Source organism: Ictidomys tridecemlineatus, chromosome X (genome assembly GCF_052094955.1).
Source record: "Ictidomys tridecemlineatus isolate mIctTri1 chromosome X, mIctTri1.hap1, whole genome shotgun sequence".
Taxonomy (NCBI): domain Eukaryota; kingdom Metazoa; phylum Chordata; class Mammalia; order Rodentia; family Sciuridae; genus Ictidomys; species Ictidomys tridecemlineatus.
Window position 1 is genome coordinate 75,399,756 of NC_135493.1, and position 26,225 is coordinate 75,425,980.

General features: G+C 41.7%; 1 long non-coding RNA gene across 1 annotated transcript; it reads left to right on the top strand.

Moving 5' to 3' along the window:
• The first annotated feature begins 607 nt into the window (after positions 1-607).
• On the top strand, positions 608-25,215 carry LOC120890746 (uncharacterized). The gene is made up of 3 exons (XR_005735155.2): positions 608-711; positions 12,210-12,296; positions 20,696-25,215. It is a non-coding gene; the product is annotated as an uncharacterized LOC120890746 (long non-coding RNA).
• Positions 25,216-26,225: the final 1,010 nt, after the last annotated feature.

Consider the following 26,225-nt stretch of genomic DNA (forward strand, 5'->3'; position numbering starts at 1 on the left):
AAGATTGAACTCGAATTTTCAATCCAGTTGAAATGCCTGCCTCAGCCTCCAGAGCTTCTGGGATTACAGATCTGTGCCACTACACCCAGCTACACCCTCTTGAATGGATTGGTGTTTATAAAATATCTTGGCACAACTCCAAAACTACAAGCTGTATTCCTTTCTCAACCAGTGCTTTTTCTATTATATAAAAATAGTATAGCAAGAAGCTGAAACTGTTTAGAAATAATGGCTATAAAACATTTTAAAGGTAATCATAAATATATTGGCATGAACATTTACCAATACATAAAGAGTTTTTAAAAGGATTATCTATACAGAATGTGTTTGTGTAAATTTGCATGAAATGTGTTCATCCTTTCAACATGGAAGGAAAAAGGTCTGAAAGGTTTTACTTCAGGCTCAATCCCTTTGGGCTGTGGGATTATAGTTGATGGTACCACATAAAACATATATGCATCCAGAGAAAAATAATTTTCTAAAATGTCTACATTTGCATGATTTTATAATAAAAGTTTAAAGTTTTAGAAAGTAAAAAAATATCTTAGTAATTAGTTTAGGTCCTATTTGCTCTTCTGCACATAAAGACACAGCATTCTATCCCTTTAGGAGGATGCAGCAACAAGGCACCACCTTGAAAAGAAATATCAGCTCTCAGCAGACATGAATCCTACCAGCCCCTTGATCTTGGACTTCCCCTCCTCCAGAACTGTAAGAAATAAATGTTTATTTTTTATGAATGAACAGTCTTTTATTCTTTTATAGCAGCACAGAGTAAGATAGGTAGGCCAGGTGTTCAGGTACCCTGGGTTCCCAAAGGATGAGTGTGGGAGAAGAGGAGAGGGGCGAATTCTATAGAAAAGAAGTAGGAGCACAAAAACTCGTTATCCAGCATCTAGGAAAGGCCATCTGTAGTTGTGCTTTGGATCAGGGTCTGCCATCTTTATCCATATCTCTGGATAACTCAAAATGAAGAAAAGCAAGCTCTTGGTGGCTGTAGGCAGCTACCCATCTATGAATTATAAAGAAATGATAAAGAGAATTCCTTCAAGCCTGACTACCCTAACCCCCTCTGCTTTCCAGTAGGCAGTGATCTCCAAAGGCCCTAACAAATGAGAAGGAAGGACTAATGCTCTATTTGCCTGTTTTTATAGGTTACTGGGTTTTTTCAGCTCAATTATCACACAGTTCCTTCTTTAGGCTCCCCATATACTAGGCCCTGCAGTAGCTCCTCTCTGGTTTTTGTTTGTCTTTATGATGCTGGAATTGGAACCCAAGACCTTGTGCATGCATGGTCAGTGCTTTTACCACTGAGCTATACGCTCAGCCCCACCACTTCCTTTGAACTCTTCTCAGTGACTTCTAGAGTCCCACCTCTCACCCCAGGCCTCCAATGACCCAAGAAATTCTTCAGCCTGGGCTGTGCTTACTCCTTTATAAAAGGTCATCCCCATTCCCAGCCTGAGGTGAGATGGTGGTTAGAGTAGCTAAATGGACAGAATGAAAAAGAAACAAAATAATACTTACTAGTACATCCCACTTATTATCTGGCAGACCCTGTCCAAAGCACTTTACATATATTAATTCTCTTGGCTGTGAATTGAGGGCTCCCATTTCCCCAGCATCTCTCAAGGGAATGAGGCTTAAAAAGGCCTCTCTAATTATTGTTAATTTTTAAGTGTGATAATGGTATTGTGGGTTTTTTTTTTTAGTCCTCATCTGTTAGAGGTACATATTGGAGTATTTTCAGACAAAATTATATGACATCTGGGGCTTAAATTAAAATACTCCAGTAGGGAAAAAAAAGAGGGGGTGTAGATGAATAAAGATTGGCAAAATGTTGATAACTGTTGAAGGTTGTTACAGAGCTTCATTATCCTCTTCTCTGTGCTTCTAGGTATTGGAAAATTTCCATAATGAAATTTAAAAAAAAAAAACACTTTTTGACCCAACCTGCAAATTACACTGAGTCACCCATCCTCTCAGACCGGAAATAAGATAATGAGGCTTAGTGAGAGAGTTTAGAATGCGTAAGTGGAGAGAAGGATGAGACAGAATAAGGACAATAGCTATTGCCTACGTAGTACTTAGGTGCTAGGCTTTGTTCTACATACTTTATAACCAAATAACCAAATGAAGTCTTCCTCTGCAAGTATACTGCAAGTATATCAAGAATGGGTTTGGTCTGCCCACCGTGGTGCACGTCTGTAATCCTAGCAGTTCAGGAGGCTGAGGCAGGAGAATCAAAAATTCAAAGCCAACCTCGGCAACTTAGCAAGGCCCTAAGTAACTTAGTGAAACCCAGTCTCAAATTAAAAAAAAAAAATTAAAGAGCTGGGGGTGTGGCTCAGTCGTTAAGCACACTGGGATCACTCCCTGGTACCAAAAGAGAGAGAGAGAGAGAGAGAGAGAGAGAGAGAGAGAGAGAGAAGTTTTGGGCCAGGGATTTAATTTGTGTTTCTAGACACCTAATTAGTTCTCCCCCCATTTCTAGCTAGCATTATTTTAAAGTAGGAGATCTGGAGGGGGAATGAAGTGGACTGGGACTGAGGTGATTTTTAATGTGGTACTAGGGATTGAACCCAGGAGCACTCTTATCACTGAGCTGCATTCCCAGGTTTGTTTGTTTGTTTGATACTCGGGATCATACCCACGGGCACTTTACCACTGAGCTCCATCTCCAGCCTATTTTGTTTTTAATTTTGAGACAGGGTCTCCCTAAATTGCTGAAGCTGGCCTCAAACTTGCAATCCTCCTTCCTCAGCTTCCCAAGTAGCTGGGATTAGAGACGTATATCACCACACCTGGTTTGGGACTGGGGCTTTAATTGTGTCTTGGAGTGACAGGGTTCTGTCCCAGGAAAGGAGGAGGGGAAAAGAAAGGGCTGGGATGAAGAGTACCCCAACTGAGAGTCATCTCTGGCTTTGCCAGCAGAGGGAGCTATAAACTGAATTTCTTAAGAGTGGCAACTGGCCTGGCCCCTGGGCTGGCTAAATTATTTTATTGGAAGCTCAAATCAGCCCAGGATGCTGTGGGAATGATGAAAGAAGGAATAAAGGAGGGAGCTAAGAGATTATCTGCAGAGTCTTTGCCTTAAATTTTATTTTTTTAATTTTTTTTTAATATTTATTTTTTAGTTGGCGGACACAACATCTTTGTTGGTATGTGGTGCTGAGGATCGAACCCGGGCCACACGCATGCCAGGCGAGCATGCTACCGCTTGAGCCACATCCCCAGCCCCTGCCTTAAATTTTAAAATCTTTGATAAGTACATTCTAAATCTGCCTTCCATGGGGCTCGCCTGGCATGCGTGAGGCCTGGGTTCGATCCTCAGCACCACATACAAACAAAGATGTCGTATCCACCGAAAACTAAAAAATAAATATTTAAAAAATTCTCTCTCTCTCTCTTAAAAAAAATAAATAAAATAAATAAATCTGTCTTCCATGATTTGGATGAAACAAGCACTAAAAAGTAAGGAATCCTTTGACAGGTTAGTACCACTGAACAAAGCATGGCATCCTCCACTCCCTTGGGCAACCTCACCCACTTCTCACCCACTCTTTTTTTTTGTGGTGCTGAGGATTGAACCCAGGGCCTTGTGCATGCGAGGCAAGCATTCTACTAACTGAGCTATATCCCTAGCCCACTCCTCACCCACTCTTAAGATCTTGCCGTTTGTCTATAACCTCATCCTCTCTCCTAAATTTTGGACCTAGATGATCGTAGGACATGTCACCCTGGAACCTCAAGCCCAACATGGCACTGAACTCATCTCCCACCCTCCCCTAGATGTACTCCCTCCATCTTCCCTATCTCCATTAACAGTACTTACCAATACCTCAGTTGTCCAACTGGGAGGCAGGGCTGGGGGTATGGCTCAGTGGAACACAGAATCATCTTTGAGGTCTCTCTCTCTTTGCCTCTCACATCTAATCCTTCAGTAAGCTCATTCTGGTCTAAACCACTATCATCTCTTGCCTGAACCACTTCAATAGCATCCTGAATTGTGCTCCTGTTTCTATATATGTCTGTACCTCACCAAACACTGTCTTTATCTCCACCCAGAAACGAGAGTGATTTTTTTCAAAAAACCAAACTATCTAAACCACTCAAAGCTGATTCATTGCCTTTACGATCAAGTCCTGCCTCCTCACCATAGCTTATAAGGCCTTCCTGATCTGGCCTCTGACTACCTCTGCCTCCTCATGTCTCACGTCTTCACAACACTTACACACACTCTCTTTCTTCTCAAACGGAACCATTTCCAGCTAAATAGGCTCTTGCCTCTAGACCTTTTCACATGCTGCTTCCTCTACTTAGACTCTCTTTCCTTCCTTTTCTCCTCACCATCTCCTATTCAGTCCTCTTGTCTCAGCTCAGGAATCCCTTCTTCCAGAAACCTTCCATTGATCCTTCCCAACAGTCATCTTCTGTAACCCCATAGCCTGTCTCTGTCATTGGATTTATTCCATGGAATGTTATGGTTTAGATGTGGTGTCCCCCCAATCCTATGTGAAGACAATGCAAGAAAGTTCAGAAGAGAAACAATTGGGTTGTTAGAGTCTTAACCCAATCAGTGAATTAATCCCCTGATAGGGATTAACTGAGTGGTAACTGAAGTGGTAGGGTGTGGCTGGAGGAGGTGGGAATTGGAGACTGGCTTGGGGTATATATTTTCTATCTGGCCAATGGAGTCTCTCTCTGCTTTCTGATCACTAAGTGAGCTGCTTCCCTCTACCACACCCTTCTGCCAAGATGTTCTGCCTTACCCTAGAGCCCCAAGGAATGGAGCCTGCCTTCTGTGGACTAAGACCTCTGAAACTGTGAGCCCTCAAATAAACTCTTCCTCCTTTAAAATTGTTCTGGTCAGATCTTTTAGTCACAGCAGCACAAAAGCAGGCTAAATCATGGAATGTAGCTGCCTGGTAGCCTGTCTGGATCCACCATGATGATGTGGGCTCTGTGAAGGACATATCTGTCTTTTTCATACTTATAGCCTCACAGCTTTAGCACAGAACCTATACATTGTAGCTAATTACTAAATATTTCTTGGATGGATGGATAGACAATTGTGTGGATGATTTATCAATTTACTAATCCAAAAGGGGAGCAATGAGCACCATGTTAGAGCGAGAATAAGACCTTGGGCAGGATTAATGCATCCAAAAGTGTAGTAGGGACCAGAAAGGGGGAGGGACAAGCATGCCCATCCCAACTACTCTTCTTGGCAATATTACCTGTCTCCCTTTTATACCTGCCTTAAGGTGAACCTGGAAGTAGCACAGAAGAATCTGATGCACACCCAGGAACTAGACACCTCTCTTATATTCCCTTCCTAAATCTTGTTCTGGGATAAAGCCACCCATGCGTGGCTATGAAATGGACAGACTCCTGTCAGTGCCTAGTGTGAACTCTCCAGAAGCCCTATAATCCTTTCTTCCCCAGGTCAAAGACATTTCTGGGGCTGAGGATGTAGCTCAGTGGTAAAGCACTTGCCTAGTATGCATGAGGCCCTGAGTTCAATCCCCAGCACTACAAAAAAAATGAATAAATAAATAGCTTGGTACAGTGGCACATGCCTATAATCCCAACAGCTCAGGAGGCTAAGGCAGGAGGATCATGAGTTCAAAGCTAGCCTCAGCAAAAGTGAGGTGCTGAGCACTCATTGAGATCCTGTAGGGCTGGGGATGTGGTTCAGTGTTCAAGTGCCCCTGAGTTCAATCCCTGGTATCACAAAAACAAATAAATAAATATGGGCTGGGGCTGTGACTCATTGTAGAGTGCTCGCCTGGCATGCATGAGGCACTGGTTCAATCCTCAGCATCACATAAAAATAAAGTAAAGGTATTGTGTCTACCTACAACTAAAAAATGTACATATTTTTAGGCTGGGGTTGTGGCTCAGTGGTAGCGCACTTGCCTAGCATGCGTGAGGCACTGGGTTCGATTCTCAGCACCACATACAAATAAATAAAATAAAGGTCCATCAACAACTAAAAAATATTTTTAAAATACATATTTTTTAAAAATTAGAAAATAAATACACACACATATTTATGGAACCTTTCATAAGCTTTTCCTTAGCTTCCTCATCCTCATCCTGTAGCAGCAGAAAGCCTCCCTACACAGCATGGTATCTCTCCCAAAAGCTGAAATCAAGACTTCTCCCTGGTGCTAGCCCAAGAAGGGACTCCAAGTGGGCATCTAATCTTGATGTTTGTGGTCCTTTTCCCTTCTTCACTGGCACTAAAAGAGACAGGCAGTAAAAACTACAAGCTGTTGGGGCAATCACAGGAGAGAGTGGGATGAGGGTTAAGTTTTTCTACAGCCATTTGAAGGCCTTGGCCCCCTGCCCAGATCTGAGTCAGGAACTGTATGTCCCAGAACTTGCTTGCCAGCCATCTGCTCTGAGCTTAAAGAGCCTAGGGGCCCTCTGGGATGTTTTGTTCAAATTCATCAAGAAGGGCAGGGTGAGGACAACACAGCTGGGGGACCTTAGCCAGTCTAGGCCTCTGAAGGTGTAGAGAGAAAGGGCTGATTTATGACACCAGGGCATAGTGAGGGCATGGCAAGTCCCAGAGTAGAGAGCTTCTCTCACAGCACAACCCCTCTGTTCCCAGAACCATGCCTTCCAGCACCCCTTTAGATGCAACTGATGCTGTGTGAATTTTATGCCAGACATTTTCCCTAAAACAAGCAATTTGTTTTTGTTTATTTGTTTGTTGTATTATGGAGATTGAACCCAGGGGCACTCCATCACTGAGCTATATCCCACATACATTTTAAATTATTTTTTAATTTTGAGACAAGGTCTTGCTAAGTTGCCCAGGCTGATCTTGAACTTGTGATCCTCCTGTCTCAGCCTCCTGAGTTATTGGGATTACAGGTGTGTGCCCCCACACAGATTTAATGAGATCAGGACCAGTCTCCTGGTAATTGGTTGCCCAACTGCTAGAAGATGATTCTCCTTTTCATTGAACAGGTAGGCAACCTGAGGATAAAGCTGGGAAGGAATACAAGCATACATTTATGTCTAGGACATAGCTTTTTCCATCCCAGACAAAATATAATTGTCCCTTGAACACACACCATCTCCAGGTGTTAGGAATGGGTCAAGCAATAGAGTTCAGTTTTTCAGGTGAAAACAGGAGAAAACTTTCTTAAGATCTCACAGACTATAAGAGAACAGTTCAGATGAATGAAGCTATCTGACAAACCAGACACAGGAAGAAGACTGAGAAGGCATCCCTCACTCCTAAAATCCCCAGCAACCAAGGGCATGCACATAGATTTAAACACCAACCCTAGACATAGTTTCTGGGAGGAAGTTCTGGGGATCCATAGAAGCAGAGAGTCTCAGCTAGTAGTGCCCCATATATTCAGCTACTCTGGAGGCTGAGACAGGAGAATCACAAGTTCAAGGTCAGCCTCAGCAATTTAGCAAGACCCTTATCAACTTAAGTGAGACCCTTTTTCAAAATAAAAAATTAAAAGGGTTGGTGATACAACTCAGTAGTAAAGTACTGTTGGTTGGGTTCAATCCATGGTACACACACACAAAAAAAGGAAATGTAGGAAGGGGATTGATACAATAATATTTGTAGCTGCTTGATCCCTAAAAGCCCAAATCTTGAAACAACCCAAATGTCCCTAAATGTGTGAATGGATAAACTGGTATACCCATATACAATGGTTTGTCCCAACTGAGATTCATGTTGGGGTTTGGTTCTCAATATAATGATGTTGAGAGGTGGTGGGGCCTTTAAGAAGCATTTCGGCCATGGGGTTCTGCCCTCATGAAGGGATCAGTGCTGAGGGAGTGAGACTTGCTCTCATGGGACTGGATTAGTTACCACAAAATTGATTTGACATAAAGCAAGGCTACCCCTCAGCTTTTGTCTCTTCCATATTGACCAGTTGCCCTTCCACTTTTCACCATGAGATTGAAGCAGCACAAGTTCCTCACCAGAAGCTGAGCAGATGCTGGCAGCCTGCTTTTAGACTTTCCAGACTCCTCTTTTCTTTATAATTTATGAAATCTCATATATTCTGTTATAGCAACAGAAAACAGACGAAGATACCATACAAAGAAATGCCACTCAGAAAAAAATATGCCTTTGGATGAATCTTAAAGGCATTACACTAAGTGAAAGAAGCTGATCTTCAAATGTTACAGATGCTTGATTCCATTTATGTTAAGCTCAAAAACAATCAATATGAATCTATAATAGAAATCAGAATGAGGGTTGCCTCAGGCAAGGGTGGGGGAAGTTGACTGGAGCAATGGAAATGTTCTGTTGTTATTGAGGCAGTAGTTACCTAGGGGTCACAATTCACTGAACCATGAGCTTAAGACCTATGTATTTTAATGTGTTGTAGCTCATACCTTGTTTTTAAAAATTACACTCAGGTCACAAACTCTGACTAATTAAATACAAATGCCTAGAAGTAGGGTCTGAGTAAGGGCATTTAAAAAGTCTCCCCAACTCTGTGCAAGGCCCTGGGCTTGATCCCCAGAATGGCAATAAAATCTGTCCCCAATTGATGCTAATGTGCAGCCAGAACCACTGAGACCATTACCAATACTTTTCCCTGGCAAGGAACCCTCTTAGCCTCCTGTGACATGGAGACTTTTCAAAAGTGCCCATCAGAAAAAGGCCCTTCCATAGCTAGGCAAAGTAGCATAAGCCTGTAATCCCAAGGACTGGAGAGACTGAGGTAGGATGTTGTGAGTTCAATGTCAGTCTCAGAAACTTATCAAGGCCCTAAGCAACTCAGTGAGACCTTGTCTCTAAATAAAATATATAAAGGGCTGGGGATATGGCTCAGAGGTTAAATGTCCCTGGCTTTAATCCCCAGTACAAAAAAAGAAAAAAGTCCTCTCCACCATCACAAGTAGAGGTAGACAGGTGGGGACAGAAGGTGAATGAGGGTAGATGCTAACTATATATCTAAAACATTATATCAAAATATTGGATTTTATATCTTAAAATGGTAAAATGGTAAATTTTAGGTTACATAAATTTCATCTTGAGTTTTAAAATTAAAAGAAAAAGAATCAAGAGTTCCCTTAAGGGAAATTTGCTAATGTTCCCTCTTGCCCAGTGAGAGATCTGCTTCTTTTATTCTCACTTAAATAAGTTCTACTCCTTTCACTCTTAAAAAAAAAAAAAAAAGAACAAAGCTCATGGCTGCATGTATCCCAATGTAAGAATGTACTTTATTTAATCAGTCCCCTATTAAAGTCTTTTGATATTATAAACACAGTGACAATAAATATCTTGGTACATGCATTTTTGTGAATATGTATATCTGGAGGATAATTTCCTAAAAGTAGAATTGTTGGCTTAAAGTGTGTTCCTCCCCCCCCCCCCACCGTACTGGGGATTGAACTCAGGGGCACTTAACCACTGAGCCACATCGCTAGCCTTTTATTTTTATTTTTTTTATTTAGAGACAGGATCTTGCTAAGTTGCTTAGGGCCTCCCTAAATCACTGAAGCTGGCTTATGAACTTGCAATCCTCATGCCTCAGCCTCCTGAGTCGCTGGGATTATAGGTGAGCACCACTGTACCCAACATTTTATTTTGATAGAAACTGCCAAATTACTTTCCATAAGGGAATGAATAAATTTACATTCCCAAAATCAGCAATATATGAGGATTCTTGTTTCCCCCTACCTTTGTTAAAAATATTTTTTGATGGGCTGGGGATGTGGCTCAAGCGGCCCAGGTTCGATCCTCAGCACCACATACCAACAAAGATGTTGTGTCCGCTGAAAGCTAAAAACAATAAATATTAAAATTCTCTCTCTATCTCTCTCTCTAAAACAAAATATTTTTCGACCTTTTGATTTTTGTTCCTTAGATTATTAAAAAGTGGTGTGATGTCACACACCTGTAATCCCAGCGACTCTGGAGGTTGAAATAGGAGGATTGCAACTTTGAGACCAGCCTCCCCAATTTAGTGAGACCCTGTCTCAAAAAAGGGGTGGGATGTGGCTCAGTGGTAAAGCACCCCTGGGATCAATCAGCAGTACCAAACAAGCAAATTAATACCTCTGGGCTGGGAATGTTGCTCAATTGCAGGTGGGGGATGGGGGGTGGGGATGGAATTCCTGAGTCAAACTGTCATTGTCACCTATTTCTCCCCTACCCTGTCAGCTCCAAGTCTGTATCTCCAATGCCCACAGTAGCTCTGTCACATAGTAGGTGCTGAAATGAATGAATAGTTCAATGGTGCTTTCTTGTTTTCATAGCCTTCTGGTAAGGAGGAAGGGGCTGGAGAAGGAAGGGTTATTTTTCAACTCACTGAAGGGAACAAAACTGTTTTTAAGGACTTGAGTGTATTCAAACAATTAGCAAAAAGTCTTACCTATTCACTAACTAATGCTCTCTTTGACTCAGGAAGCTGCCTTTGAATTATAGTGAGTCATTGCAGGTAATAAAACAACCTTTCTTTGTCAATATTCTCTGCTTCAAATTTGTCACTAATTCCAGCTGGCCCAGCCAATCTGAATGACGGAAAGGCAGAATGAATATAATTTAATCAGTGGCTCGCCCCCGCAGGATGAGCTTGCTGTGTCTCTGTGGGTCTCGTCCCTAAAAGGTGTCCCAGGGGCAGCGATTTTTGCACCGAATAAAGGAGGGCCAGCAGGAACTCAGCTCCAGCGGCGGGAATCTGGCAAGCTCTGGTTCAGGGTGGGGGCAAGGCTGGCAGAGGGAGACAGGCTGGGAGTAGTGGAAGTGAAGGCAATATTATGAAAAAGAATAGTTATTGTAATAACAGTCTGTTTTAATATTAGCTGGCCCCGGTTTTACAGTTTACAAACTTTTCAACAACTTTCGTACAGGTTATTACTCCTGTGTCACCTCTGGGGAAATCACAGCTCAGAGAGGTGGAGGTCAAGGAGGCTTGTGGCCTCCCTGCGACACAGTGCCCTTGGCCCTGCCCGCACCTGGGTCCTGGCAGAGCCGCACCTCCCTGCTAGATTTCCTGCAGTCACTGAGCCCGCCAGCCCCTAGGCCGTTGCTATGGTATTTCTGGAGTGTCACAAGTGCCCAGGAAGCGTACAAATCGATCTGCGTGAGACATAGCCCTGTGCAAAACAACTTCCAATTTACTCGCAATAATTACCACCCCCAGATAATAGCCTGTACACAGGCAGGTGAGTAGGGGGTGGAGTGAGGAGGAAGAAAGGAATCAGGAAGGGAAGGAGGTGGACACGCCTGCACAAGTGGCCTTGCCTGGGCTACGGGTGGGGGAAAGCAGAGAAGTGGTCTTTCTGGATCAGGACTGAAGAGGATTCTGTCCTGTTTAGTTCTGGAAACTGGAATGTTCTTCTGGAGGAATTATATCAGGGCATTTCATTCAATATTTACTGAGCACCTTTGGTAGTGAACACTTTTCTCAGCACTGAGAATGCAAATCTAGGGAATCACAGCTCCAGTAGAGGAGTGGCTCACAGACTCCTGAGAGAGTCAGACACAGAGACAAGGTATAAACATAAGGGCCTTTATTCATTCAACCACTGTTTATTAAGCATCTAATATATGCCTGAGGTTCTGTAAAGGATACAACAATGAAGAAAGCAAATAAGAATCCCTGCCCTCGTGAAATTTACCTAAAAATGGAGGAGCCAACAAATTTAAAAAAAAACAGTGTTAGTTGGTATGTTCATGTGGATTCTCCAGAGAAACAGAACCAACAAGAAGTACACACACACACACACACACACACACACACACACACACACACTATAAGTAATTGAGAGGCTGAGAACAAGATCTGCACTTGGCAGGCTGTAAACCCAGGAGAATCCATGGTATAGTTCCATTGTGAGTCCAACTTCAAAGATAGGGAAAGATGGATGGTTGTCACAGTTTAAAGTCAGGCAGACAGAAAGAATTCTTTTTTTTACTTAGCCTTTTGTTGTATTCAGGCCTTCAAGGAATTGAATGAGGCTCACTCTCATTGGGTAGCGTGGTTTGCTTTACTTAGTCTACCAATTTATTTATTTATTTATTTAAAGAGAGAGAGAATTTTAATATTTATTTTTTAGTTCTCGGCGGACACAACATCTTTGTTGGTATGTGGTGCTGAGGATCGAACCCGGGCCGCACGCATGCCAGGCGAGCGCGCTACCGCTTGAGCCACATCCCCAGCCCTTGTCTACCAATTTAAATGTGATGTTTTTGTTTGTTTCAGTGCTGGTGATGGAACCCAGGGCCTTGAACTTCTCAGGCAAGCAAGTCTACCACTGAGACACACCACTGAGTCCTATCAATTCAAAAGGTAATATCACTCAGAACATTCTCACAGACACAACTAGAAATAATGTTTAACCATATTTCTGGGTTGGGAATGTAGCTCTGTGGTTGAGTGCTTGCCTGAGCATGCATGAACTCTGGGTTCAATTCCTAGTACTTCAAAAAGAATAAGGGACTGAGGTTGTGGCTCAGCAGTAGAGTGCTCGCCTAGTGCATGCAAGGTTCTGGTTTGATCCTCAGCACAACATAAAAATAAATAATTTAGGGGCTGGGGATGTGGCTCAAGTGGTAGCGCACTCGCCTGGCATGCGTGCGGCCGGGGTTCGATCCTCAGCACCACATACAAACAAAGATGTTGTGTCCGCCGAAAACTAAAAAATAAATATTAAAAATAAATAAATAATTTAAGGGCTGGGGCTGTGGCTCAGTGGTAAAGGGTTTGCCTTGCATGTGTGAGGAACTGGGTTCAATCTTCAGCACCACATAAAAATAAAGATACTGTGTGTTTATCTAGAACTAAAAAAATCTTTAAAAATAAATAAATAAAATAAAGGTATTGTGTTAAACTACAACTAAAAAATAAATATTAAAAAAGAAGAAAATAGAAACTGGGTTGTAAATTTAGACAAGATGATGGGAGAAGTTTCATAGGGAAGATATCATTGGAATGAAAACTGTCAGATCAGTCGGGGCAGGCAATGGCCAAAGGAGGCAGATTTAAAAGGACCGCTGAACAGGCTTTATTGAGATATCACTCCCTGTGGGAACTCAGACACACAGAGGGGAGAGGGGAAGGGTCTGAGGAGAAACCGGGAAGCTCCACTGGACTGGACTTTTATGGAGCTTACAGCAGGAAGGGAAGGGCTTGGGACAGGAAAAGGTGTTTCCAGGGTCCCTTGCCCCCCTGGAGTTGGTCAGGGGAGTTGGCTGAACTCCAGGATTGGCCAGGGGGGTCCTGTTGATTGACAGGCATTAGTCAGGAGATCTGGCTGATTGACAGGCATTTCCGCAGGCATCTGATTGATGTTCTTTTCCAAAGCGGGCTGCTTTGTTCTAAGTTGCCACTAAGTCACCACCACCGACCTAACAAAAACTTGAAAGAAATGAGTGAGCAAAACAGACAGATTTCCAAGAAAGTTCTAGGCAAAAGACAGTAAGTAAAAAGGCCTTGAGGCAAACATCTCTGGTATGTTGGATGAACAACAACAGTCCAGGGTAGCTGGAGCCGAGTAAGCAAGAGACAATTGGAACGTACTAGAAACAGATCGTGCAGGTCAGTCATATGGGCCACCATAGGAGTTTATACTACAAATGAAACAAGAGCCATTGCCAGATTTTAAGATGGAGAAATGACATGCTTAGGTTTGTATGTCTCCCCAACCACTCTGTTGTGATGGAAACGAAGGCCTTAGATATGCTAGACGAGTGCTCTACCACTGAGCTACACCTCCAGCCCTATTTTTTTTTGTTTTTTTTTTAAAGAGAGAGAGAGAGAGAGAGAGAGAGAGAGAGAGAGAATTTTTAATATTTATTTTTTAGTTCTCAGCAGACACAACATCTTTGTATGTGGTGCTGAGGATCGAACCCGGGCCGCACGCATGCCAGGCGAGCGCGCTACCGCTTGAGCCACATCCCCAGCCCTAGCCCTATTTTATTTTGAGACAGTGTCTTGATAAATTATTGAAGCTCTCCTGGAATTTGTGGTCCTTCTGCCTCAGCCTCTGGAGTAGCTGAGATTACAATATGTACCACCATGCCTGGCTTCAGAAGGATCATCCCAAATCAATCCAGGCACAGTTGTACACACTTGTAATGTCAGTTATTCAAGAGGGTAAGATAGGAAGATCACAAGTTCAAGGTCAGCCTGGGAAAGTTAGCAAGATCCTGTCTAGGGCTGGGGATGTGGCTCAAGCAGTAGCGCACTCGCCTGACATGTGTCCGGGTTCGATCCTCAGCATCACATACCATCAAAGATGTTGTGTCCGCTGATAACTAAAAAATAAATATTAAAAAATTCTCTCTCTCTGTTTGAAAAAAAAGATCCTGTCTAAAAAAAGAAAAATCTTCAATGTTCTGAAGTCATAACTCTATGGCAGAGCACTTGCCTAGCATGCATAAGGCCCTGGGTTTCATCCCCAGTGCAGGGGGATCCTTTTGGCTTCTTCATGGTGAATATATTGTAGGGGTAGTAGTGAAAGGCAGGGAAAGCAGTTAAGAACACTAGGGGCAGAGCTGGGATATAGCTCGGTTGGTAGAGTGCTTACCTTGCTTGCACAAGGCCCTGGTTCAATCCCCAGCACCACAAAAAAACTAAAAAAAAAAACCAAAAAAACAAACAACAACAACAACAACAAAAACACCCTAGGGATTAAGGAGCACTTAGGGTGCTATTGCACTAATCCAGGTGAGGGGAGCTTAGACTGGGGTGGCAGCTATGGAGATGGTGAAAGTGTTGGGTTCTGGATATTTTTTAAAGGTGGAACTCTCAGTATTTACTGAGGGATTTGATAGGGGTGGAGTGAGATGAAAGGAGAAGTGTGGGAGATGATCAAGGAGGAAAGCGTCTTGAAGGAGGCTGTATGGTATGAAATAGAGTTCAAGTTCATAGGGACTCATTGTTAAGTTGTGCTGCATCCCTGCCCCTTGCTGTGTGACCTCAGGCAAGTTACTTCCCATTTCTCAACCTGAGTTTCCTCATCTGTAGGAGCTTACACAGCTGTTAGGAAGACTTTTTTTCCTCTGAGTCAGGGTCTCACTAAGTTGCTGAGGCTGGCCTTGAATTTGCAGTCCTCCTGCCTCAGCCTCCAGAGTTTCAGAGACTACAAAAGTGTACCACCGTTCCTGGCTTGTGTAAAGTTAATAAGGTGATTATGTAGAACTCCCAGCTCCACAGCTAGCACACAATAGTGCTCCCTGAGCACTTGCTGCTTCCTTAAACTTCCTTTTTGGGGAAAGCTGGAGAAGCATTACAACAGAACTAAGATCTAAGGGGGCTATGATGGATGGGCAGGGCTTCCTTAGGCTGAGAAGAGGTACAAAGGGGACCATCCTTCACAACAGGCAGGAAGAAATAAAGCCAGTGGCTAGGCAGGCCTAGTGGAAGTCCTGGGGTTGGGAAAGGCTAGGGGAGGACAGGGAGCATCTGGGTGTGGACAGCATGAGATGGAAAGAAAGTCATGTGAAAGGAAAGGGACCCCACTATGGAGGGGTGGTCCCTGTCTCTGCCTTGAACCAACTCTGGCCCAGAGGACCTTTGAAACCTTTTGAGTTATAGGATGAAGCTGGTTGTAACTATGGTACACAGAACTCCTAGCACTCTGAGGAGTTACTGAGGTTTGTGCTGTGTGGAATCACACAGCAAACATCTGGCTTGGCTACTGGCCAGGACAGACCTCCTTCCTCTAGCCATACACACTCTAATTGCAAACTTATGGCCCCCAAGGCAGAGAGACTCTGAGAGCCATCTTTGCATTCTGGCCTGAATCACTCTAGCCTGGAGCCTGCTGCCAGGGGCCCCTTACTCACTGCAGGAAACATGAAAGCATGTATCCCCCCTTACCTGGGGCCATTAGGCCTGCTCTAAGGAAACCCTCTTCCAGAACCACAAATACCAACTCCTCACCTCATGGAAAGCTCTGACATCAGACTGTCTGGGTTCCTATCTGGCCTCATCCTTATTAGTTTTGTGAACTTGGACCAATCTCTTGACCTCTGTGAGCCTTATTTTCCACTTCTCCAAAGAAGGATGTAAATTATATCTCCTTCACAGGTTTGATGAAAGGCTCAAATGGAATTATCTGAGACCAAGGTTTAGGGGCTCTAAAGTACTGAAAAGAATATGGATTTTACCTTGACTCTATATCCCCCCTCCCCCTCTCAATACTACCACTACCATTATGTGACTCACAGGAAAAATTATACCAAACTGTAAAAAGGGTAAGGAAGTCTAACCAAGTTCTGATTTTTCCTGTGATGACTAACTTTGCTGGAGTTCTTTGAAATATCAATTATCACATTATTTTCCAAAACAATTTGGTTGTTGTCCCTGCTTTATGAATGTCCTAAGTACTTCTGTTAAGCAATAGGACTTAGAGAATATGGATTTGGAAACCATCATGGGCTAGTCACATTCTTGTTGGCCAGGATCAGCTAATGCTCAATAGAATTACCATCTGCCAGGGAATGTTCTATTTCATTTTATCCTTATGACATACCCTATGAAGTTAATGTAATTATTATCCCCTTTTATGGGTGAGAAGGTGGAAGTTTTGAACATAAGCAGTCTTATGGCAGAAACCATATGCTTAACTGCTCTGCTAGTTATCTCTCCCTGTCTACGAGGGATTGGTCCAGAACCATCCTCACACACTGGTACCCAAATCTGAGGACACTCAAGACCCTTTTTGATACTGGGGATTGAATCCAGCGGCACTTTTTTTTTTTTTTTTTTAGTACCAGTACTTGAACCCAGGGGCACTTAACCACTTTCCCATCCCTTTTCATTTTGTTTATTTAGATACAGGGTCTCACTGAGTTGCTTAAGGCCTCGCTAAATTGCTGAGGCTTGCTTTGACCTCACAATTCTCCTGCCTCAGCCTCTCAAGCCACTGGGATTACAGGCATGTGTCACTGTGCCTGGCTCCAGGGACATTTTACCACTGAGTTTGTTTTATTTGGAGACAGGGTCTTAGTAAGTTGCTGGGGGTCTCACTAAATTGCTGAGTCTGGCCTCCAATTTGTGTTCCCAGAGGCACACTACCACTGAGCTATATCCCCAGCCTTTTTTTTTTTTCTAGTAAGAGTCTCACCAAGTTGCCCAGGCTGGCCTTAAATTTGCAATCCTCCCGACTTACCTCCTGAGTTCCTTGTATTACAAGCATGTGCCACTGTGTGCCTCCTCCCCTATACTTTAAATCATCTCTAGATTACTCAAACCTAATACAATGTAAATGCTATGTAAATAGTTATCCTATATTGTTTAGGAAATAATGGCAAGAAAAAGTCTGCACGTTTAGTACAGATGCAATTTTCCCCAAATATTTTCAATTCATATTTTATTTTATTTTTTTAAAATATTTTTTAGTTGCCAGTGGATTTTTTATTTTTTTTATTTATATGTGGTGCTAATAATCGAACCCAGGGCCTCACACATGCCAGGCAAGTGCTCCACCACGGAGCCACAACCCCAGTCCCCAATTCATAGTTTATTAAATCCACAAACACAAAACCTGTGTGAAAGGACAATTGTAACTGTCTCTTCAAATGGTTGAATCAAATCTTTGTCACACATGTGAGAACCTTGCATTCAAAGGGGCTAGAATGGATTAAGAAAGTGGAATTGAGAGGGCATGGTGGTTGACACCTGTAATCCCAGTTTCTCAGGAGGCTGAGGCAGGAGGATCACAAGTTTAATGTCAGCCTCAGCAATTTAGGGAGACCCTGTTTCAAATTTTAAAAAAGGAAAAAAAAGTGCTGAGGATGTAGCTCAGTGGTAGAGAGTGTTCTGTACTACTACTCAGCATTCAATCCCTAGTACTGAGACAGACAGACAGACAGAGATTGTTTGCTGAAACCCAGCCCCAAACTTACATCCTGCACTGCAAACCTCATGGGTGCTTAATTAGGTCAATTTCATTCTGCATTTTCTCCCTTTCTCTGTCCCACCTCCCTCCCCTTCAATCTCCTTCCTCTACTCCACTGATCTCCCCTCTATTTTTGTGGGATCCACCCCCACTAAAATCATCATACTCTCGTGATACAGCCACATCAATGTTTATAGCAATGCAATCCACAATAGCCAAATATGGAACCAGCCCAGGTGTTTGTTAACAGATAAATGAATAAAGAAAATGTGAGCTGTGCTTGGTGGCACACACTTGTAATCCCAGCAGTTTGGAAATCGAAAGCAGGAGTTTAAAGCCAGTTTCAGCAATTTAGCAATGCTCTAAGCAACTCGGTGAGACCCTGTCTCTAAATAAAATATAAAAAGGCGGAGGGGTGCTGGGGTTGTGGCCTAGCAGTAGAGTGCTCACCTATCCCTTGTGAGGCCCTGGGTTCGATCTTCAGCACCACATAAAAATAAATTAATTTTGAAAAGGTCTTTATATATATATATATAAAGGGGCTGGGGATATGGATCAGTGGTTAGGTGCCCCTGGGTCAATTCCTGGTACCAAAAAAAAAAAGAAAGAAAATTTTATATGTATACATAATAGAGTTCTACTTAGCCATAATATGAGTGAAATTATGGGCATTTGCTGGTAAATGGATGGAACTGGAGAATATCAAGCTAGACTCAGAAAGTCAAGGGTCAAATGTGGATGCTACAGCAAAAGGGGGCATATGAATATACACAGTGAATTCCACTGTTTAGTATTTTTAAAAAAACAATAAGTAGAAGGAAGATCAGTATAGTAGAGCAGGGGGAACAGGGAGAGGGAGAAGGGGAGGGAAAGAGAAAGCACTGGAAACTGAAATGAAGCAAATTATATTCTAAGCATATATGCTTATGTCAAAATGAACCTATTATGTATAATTTTAAATGCACTAATAAAAACATTTTTAAAAACCCAAAATACATGAATACTCAAGTTAGCAACAGTGCTGCATCATGTCGCTCTTTGGGGAGGCATCTTTAAGAGGTTTGAATTTCACTTCCAAAGGTGCTTTTATTTTTTGTAGTGTGAGGATCCAACCTAGGGCTTTGTGCTTTCATAAACTCTACCACCAAGCCACACCCCCAGCCCTGGAGTTACCTTCTTTATCCTGCTTAGAGACAGAGTCTTGCTATGATGCCCAGGCCAGCCTCAAACTCCTTAGCTCAAGTGATCCTCCTGCCTCAGCCTCCCAAGTAGTTGAGATTCCAGATGCACACCACCATGCCTGGCTTCTGCACCTATGTATTATTCTTTTGCTGCCTATTTTAGTCAGCCTTTTTGCTGTTGTGACTAAGAGACTTGACAAAAACAATTAGAGGTGGAAAAGTTTATTTGGAGGTTCACAGTTCCAGAGGTCTCAGTTCATAGATGGCAACTCCATTGTTCTGGGCCCTGAGGTGTGGGAGAACATCATGGAGGAGGAAAGCAGCTCAGGACCTGGCACCTTAGAGAGAGGGCTCCTCTCAACAAGGACAAAATATATACCCCAATAGCAAACCCTCAATGACCCACCTCCTTCAGCCACACTCTACCTGCCTACAGCTACCATCCAGTTAATCCCTATCAGGGGATTAACACACTGATTAGGTTAAGGCTTTCACAACCCAATCACTTCACCTCTGAATTTTCTTGCTCATGTGTAATCACGTGAGCTTTTGGGGGATACCTCATTTCTAAACCATAAAACTCCCAGTTAGATCTGGTCATTATAAAGTTATCAGGACCAGTAATGCAAATTAATATTAATTTAATCAACTGATGGCTCATAATTATGATTAATAATGTAATGGATCTTGTTCTACTGTATTGTGTAAGTTATTCTCCCTCCAGCCTCACCTTTCACAATTTTCTCTCCCATGTTCCTAGACAGAATCACATTATGTTGCCCAGACTGGCCTCAAACTCCCAGGCTTAAGCAATGCTCTTGCCTTAGCTTCATGAGTAGCTGGGACTACAGGCACACCCAGCTAGGAGCCAGCCCTATGTCTTTGTCACTGTTTCCAAAGTTCTTAGCACCCTGCTAGGCCCATATTGAATAACAGTTCAATCAGTGTTGACCTGCCAGTAATCCTAGCTACTCAGGAGATTGAGGCAGGAGGATTGCAAATTTGTGGCCAGCTTTGACAATTTAGCAAGACTCTGCTCAAAATAAAAACTAAAAAGGGTTAAGGTTGTAGCTCGGTGGTAAAGTATCCCCAGGGTTCAATCTCTAGTATCATAAATTTTAAAAATGAACAAATAAATAATTGTGTTGAATGAACAAGAGATCTACCTGGCAGCAATCAGCACTACCCCCAACCTACTTCCCTTCAGCATGTCCTAACCCCCACATTCCAAGGAGGTAAACTTCTTAAAAGCCAAAAGCTGCTGAGCACAGAATGAGACTGAACTAAAGTGGATGGACTGGCTACCTGATCTCTGTGAGAACTTTCTGTGTGCCCTAGAGGTATTTCTGTCCAGTTCACAACTGGCTCATCCACTGTGGGCTTACAGAGAGTGTGTGAGGGGTTATTGCTGTTGTTGTTCTCTATAAAATGGCAAATAAGCCTCAATCCCCTGGAGGTCTTTATGGAGAAATATGGAGGTTTTTTTGTAAACTGCAAAGGGCTACATGTAGCACTTAATGATGAACACAGGAAATGTGTTGCTCTTTGTCTTAACTCTTTTCAAGACCCCATGCAGACAAGGGCCCTCCTGTTTATACAGTATTACCTCTTGCAATCAGGTTACAATTGATTAACATTATCACTTTCTTTATATCTGGCAGATTCCCAGCCTGCAGTATCATGCTGTTCACCATAGAGACCTGAGGAGCCCCCTATCTCATTGGTATCATATTTACAAATGAACCCTTAAAGTGGATTATTTTGCAGATGGCTGATCTCATCTATTCAATGCTGATTCTATTAGTTCCAATTTCAGAATGTGGCATTTTCTGACTTTGTCCCCTTAAGCACAAATAAAAAGTATGGATTTTTTGTTTTGTTTTGTTTTCAGAAGTAAAAAAATACTAGGTATGCTGGCAGAAGAGTAAGAAAACCAGGTAGAAGAAAGGGAAGGTTGTAGGGGAACTACAGGATGTATCTCCTATTCATTCATCTGTTTGGCAGTACACACATGTGCCAGTGGGTGGGTCAAGTGCTGGGGCTAGAGCCATGAACAAGCTTAGCCTTTTGGACCTCACACTCTCCTTGAGACAGACAATTAAATAGTTGATTTTATTTATTTATGTAGTTATTTGTGGTACTGGGGATTGAACCAGGATCTTACACATATTAGGAAGCACTCTACCTGTGAGCTGTATCTACAGCCCTTTTTATTTTTAGACATGGTCTTACTAAATTATTGAGGCTGGCCTCAAACTTGGGATCCTTCCACCTCAGCCTCTTGAGTAGTTGGAATTATAGGTATGTGCCACTTGTGCCCTGCGTAAATAATCAATTTTAATATGGTGTGCAAAGTCTATGATGGGAAGAATAGGAAAACTGTGCATGGGCTTCTACCTTCCCAGAGACTTTCCATTGGAAGCAACATCTCAGCTGAGATCTTAAGAATTAGTGAAAGTCAATCGGAAAAAAAAAAATTGGAGAGAGAACAAGCAGGGATCAGAATGGAAGGAAAATGTTCTAGGAGGAAATAGTAGTGTCCAAAGAATCTGAAGATAGAAGGGAACAGGTGAATTTGAGATCCTAAAAGAAAAACAGAAATAATAAAAAGAAAAGAAAATCAGATATAGAAGCATCATGCAAGCAGGATAAGGGAAGAAAATAATGAATTCTGTTTGGGATATGCTGAGTTGGAGACATCTGGGGACCATCCAAGAGGAGATGTCCAGGTGGCAATTGACCATGTGTCTCACATCCAAGAAAGAAGATAGGATGGGCAACAATTAATTGGGGGATGGGAACTATCATGTTGTCCTTTTATCTTAGGATCACCATGAGGAAGGCTTGCAAGGAGCCCAAAGAATTTGGGCTTGATTCCACAGGCAGTGCATTTGAACAAAAGGTTTTGAAGAGAAACTGACACAATTCAACCTGAGTTCTGGGAATTGCTCAGTAGTGTGTGAAAGAGATTGGGGTGGAAGCAGAGGAAACAGCTCCCCAGCTGCTTCAGCAGCTAAAGCAGGTGGAGAAGGAGGGCCCACATGAGGGGTACTGAGGCAGCATACTCTGTAGGGCCAGGACAGCTTTCTGGGCCAAGAAGCATGACATACAGTGGTGTGCTGTAACTGACTTATACCAGTTTGTCAGAGCCAGTTGTTGAATTTTCAGAGCCACTTGTTAAAAATAGCCATTATTAAAAACTAAAAACAGGGGCTGGGGCTCAGAGGTAAAGCACTCACCTAGCATGCATGAGACACTGAGTTCGATCCTCAGCACCACATAAAAATAAAATAAAGTTATTGTGTCAACCTATAACTAAAAAATAAATATTAAAAAAACCCAAACTAAACTAAAAGCAGCCAGGTGCAATGGTGCATGCCTGTAACTCCAGTGGCTTGGGAGGATGAGGCAGGAGGATCTTGAGTTCAAAGCCAGCCTTAGCATTGGTGAGGTGCTAAGCAACTCAATGAGACCCTACCTGTCTCTGAATAAAATTCAAAATAGGGCTCAGGATGTGGCTCAGTGGTCGAGTGCAACTGAGTTCAACCCTGGTATCAAAAAAAAATTAATTAGGGGCTGGGGATGTGGCTCAAGCGGTAGCGAGCTCGCCTAGCATGCGTGCGGCCCGGGTTCGATCCTCAGCAGCACCACATACCAACAAAGATGTTGTGTCCGCCAAGAACTAAGAAAAAATGAATAAATGTTAAAATTCTCAAAAAAAATTAATTAAAACTATTTAAAATTTTTAATCTATAAACTTACAATGAAGCAAATTATATAAATACAAATGTGATAAATACTAAAAGTTTATTATTTCCTGGGGCTGAGGTTATGCCTCAGTGGTAGAGTGCATGCTAAACATGCACAAGACCCTGGGCTCAATTCCCAGCACAAAAATTATTTAAAGAAAAAGATACTTCACTACTTCCTAATTATCTTACTACATCTTACTATTATCTATGTCCTTGAGATTATTCATACCTGTTGCATCTGTATGGGGGAAATGCTATATAATGGTATGCTATGGTACATCTCTTGCCATCTCCCTATTCAATGACATCATGTCAGTCACTTGAAATCAGCCACAAATTGGCAAACACTACAAATCAGAGCTTGATTAACTGTTTTGCTGATGGAAGTGATGGAGAAATGCTTAAAATGGCAGATTATTGCCAGGGATGATGGTGCATGCCTGTAATCCCAGCTATTTGGGAGGCTGAGTCAGGAGCATAACAATTTAGTGAGTGCCGGGTTTCTGTTCTCAAGACTAAAAGGCTTAGGGGTTACTCCAGTTGAACTGGGCTAACTGGGCTGCCCGAAATAACCACACAAGAGACACAAATACCTTTTTCATTGGGGTCGCTGTGATGGCTCCTCTGACCTTAAGGAAGAGAGAGACATGGCCCTTTCCTGTAGCTGCAGTTGTTTCCTGCTGTGGTGAGAGGGCAGTCGCTGTTAACTAGGTCTCTGTCTGTCACTTGGGTTCAGAGCTAAGCTGGATGCAGGGAGCAAAGCAGTCATGGGGGCAGGAGACCTCTCTCAGAAGGGGTGAAGAATTATGCCTTTGTACAGGTGGGGGAGTAAGATTCTGTGCCTCACCTCTGTTGGCCCCTAAGTTTTCTCCTGATGGCCCCTCTGCAACTGTGCCTGTCTTAGGTTGTCCCTCACTTGAGGAATCTTACCCCTCATTGACTAACCAGCCATCCTCAGGGGCCAAACAGGGTGATATGGAGTGTGCAAGGCATTGTCTCCGAAAGGGCTCTCTGTCTCCTTGATAGATAATGCCCCTGTGGTCTCCATACCAGAATTTACTTTAGGATCAGCAAACTCAGGGTTCTTCTCCATGGAGGGTCCAGCTCACAGCACTGGGCTGGTGAGGCTGCGTTCAGGAAGGAAGGAGAAAGGCCATAGATAGACAAAAGTAATATTGTGACAAAGCTGAGAGACACAGATAGATGAAGAGGAGAGCAGTGCTAATAATTTGCTTCATTGTAAGTTTATAGATTAAAAATTTTAAATAGTTTTATTTATTTATTTATTTATGGTACCAGGGTTGAACTCAGGGGCACTCGACCACTGAGCCACAGGGCATGATCCCTCACAGAGAACTAGCCCTTAGTTGGTGTTACTTAACATCTGGTTTATTCCAACACTTTTTCTCAAAAGATACTTCCAGACAGCCTGTTTACTATATAATCAATATATAATTGATCATTATAGATAGTACAATTAATCTAGTTATATGAGTGGACTTTCCAGTCCACACTATAAGGCACATTAAAGGTGGACCTGGGAAATGGGTCCATACAAGTCTTTTCATAATTTTTACTTACCTGACAAGCTTGTGAAGCTGCATGGCTATAAATTCTGTAGCTGGAAATTTACCTTTCTGTGGCAGGTTTCTCAGTCATGATCATGATGACTGGTTTAAACTCTCCTTTGATATCTGATTTAATTTACTGAATCATGTTCAGTAACATTAAGACTGTCAATATTACAATTTAAGAAAAAAATTTTAAAATATTTGTGAAATCTAGTGTCTCTCTGGGGTCCTGTATTCCCCCTTTTCTTTATTTAATAAAATTGAGTAAAGGCTTGGCATGGGGCTGGGGTTGTGGTTCAGTGGTAGAGTGCTCGCCTCACACGCGCAAGGCCCTAGGTTCGATCCTCAGCACCACATACAAATAATAAATAAATAAATAATAAAGTTTAAAAAAAAAGACTTGGCATAAGTCGTAGTATCATTAGTTTAAGTTATAGATAATAGTACAAGTATTTAAATGATAAGAATAGATTTATCTTTTATTGATTATTATAATTTTCCAATATAGACTAGTAGATTCAGCCTAACAATTTAGAAAGAACCCTCAATCTCTTTTTGAGAGAAGGTCTCAAAATATTTTAGAATACTATCCTTTAAATAGGTATCTTTCAATTGTCTTTTTTTTTAATATTTATTTATTTTGTTTTTAGTTTTTCGGCAAACACAACATCTTTGTATGTATGTGGTGCTGAGGATCGAACCCGGGCTGCACGCATGCCAGGCGAGTGCGCTACCGCTTGAGCCACATCCCCAGCCCCTCAATTGTCTTTTAAAAAATATGATTAAGGTTATTTCCCAGTGTAGGGAGCACTATATAAATCATACTGTATTTTTTATGGTCAATAGGACAGTCAGAGAACTTACGTAACCTTTATTGCTCAAAAGTAACATACAACTTTAATTTGGAGAACTCAGTTCTAATAAACAAAATGTAAGAATCAAAGTGTCTTTGAATCAATCAAATTTAGTCTCCAAGGACAATTATCAAAATTGGGATCTAAAAAAAAAAAAAAAAAAAAAATTGGGATCTAAGTCAGTAGTTCAATATATTTAGTGCTTAATCAAGGATGTGAATTTATTTACCAAAATTAATCTTTGTCTTAAACAATAAGAATCGTTAGGCAATAAAGACCTTCCTTTAAGGAAATAAACTTAACATTTTAATAGGTTTTTATCATGTCAAAATATGGAAAAAAATCTTAGCTTACATCAGTATAGTCGAATTAGGAAAATAGCCTGAAATATCCTTAAATTAATCATTTAACATTTTTATAGTCAGTCCACTACAAATAAATCTCTTTTTTAATTGTTTTAACTTTCTTTATATCATCTGGTTAGATAATGATATAAAAATATTTTTATTTAGGAAAATACTTTTATCATTAAAATCTAGAATATAAAGACCTTATTTTACCCAAAGATTTTTTTTTTTTTTTTTAGGATATCCAATGTGCGCTTCCTCTCTGTTTTTTTTTTTTTTTTTCCTCTCTGTTGAAGTATCTTTTTCTTCTAGAATTTTTTCTAGTTATACTTTGGAACAATTTTTGAAAACCTTAGAATCTATAAATAAATTAGTATACTTTGATAAGAAATATAAATGAAAATATAGTTAAAATCTTTAGATATTTATGCAGACAGAATTATTTTTGTTTATTATCTTATAAGTTTGTACAATAACTTGAGAATTAGAAACTACTTGAAGATTGTATTTTCTGTTAAATACAAATTTATAGTAAATGCATTTATCTCAAATATCTGTAACTAAAAGACAGAGTATCTGATAAATGTACATATAAAACATAAATTATTGGTTTTCTGTTGAAGAAAAACAATTAGACAAATACATATTAACTAAACAATTAGACATG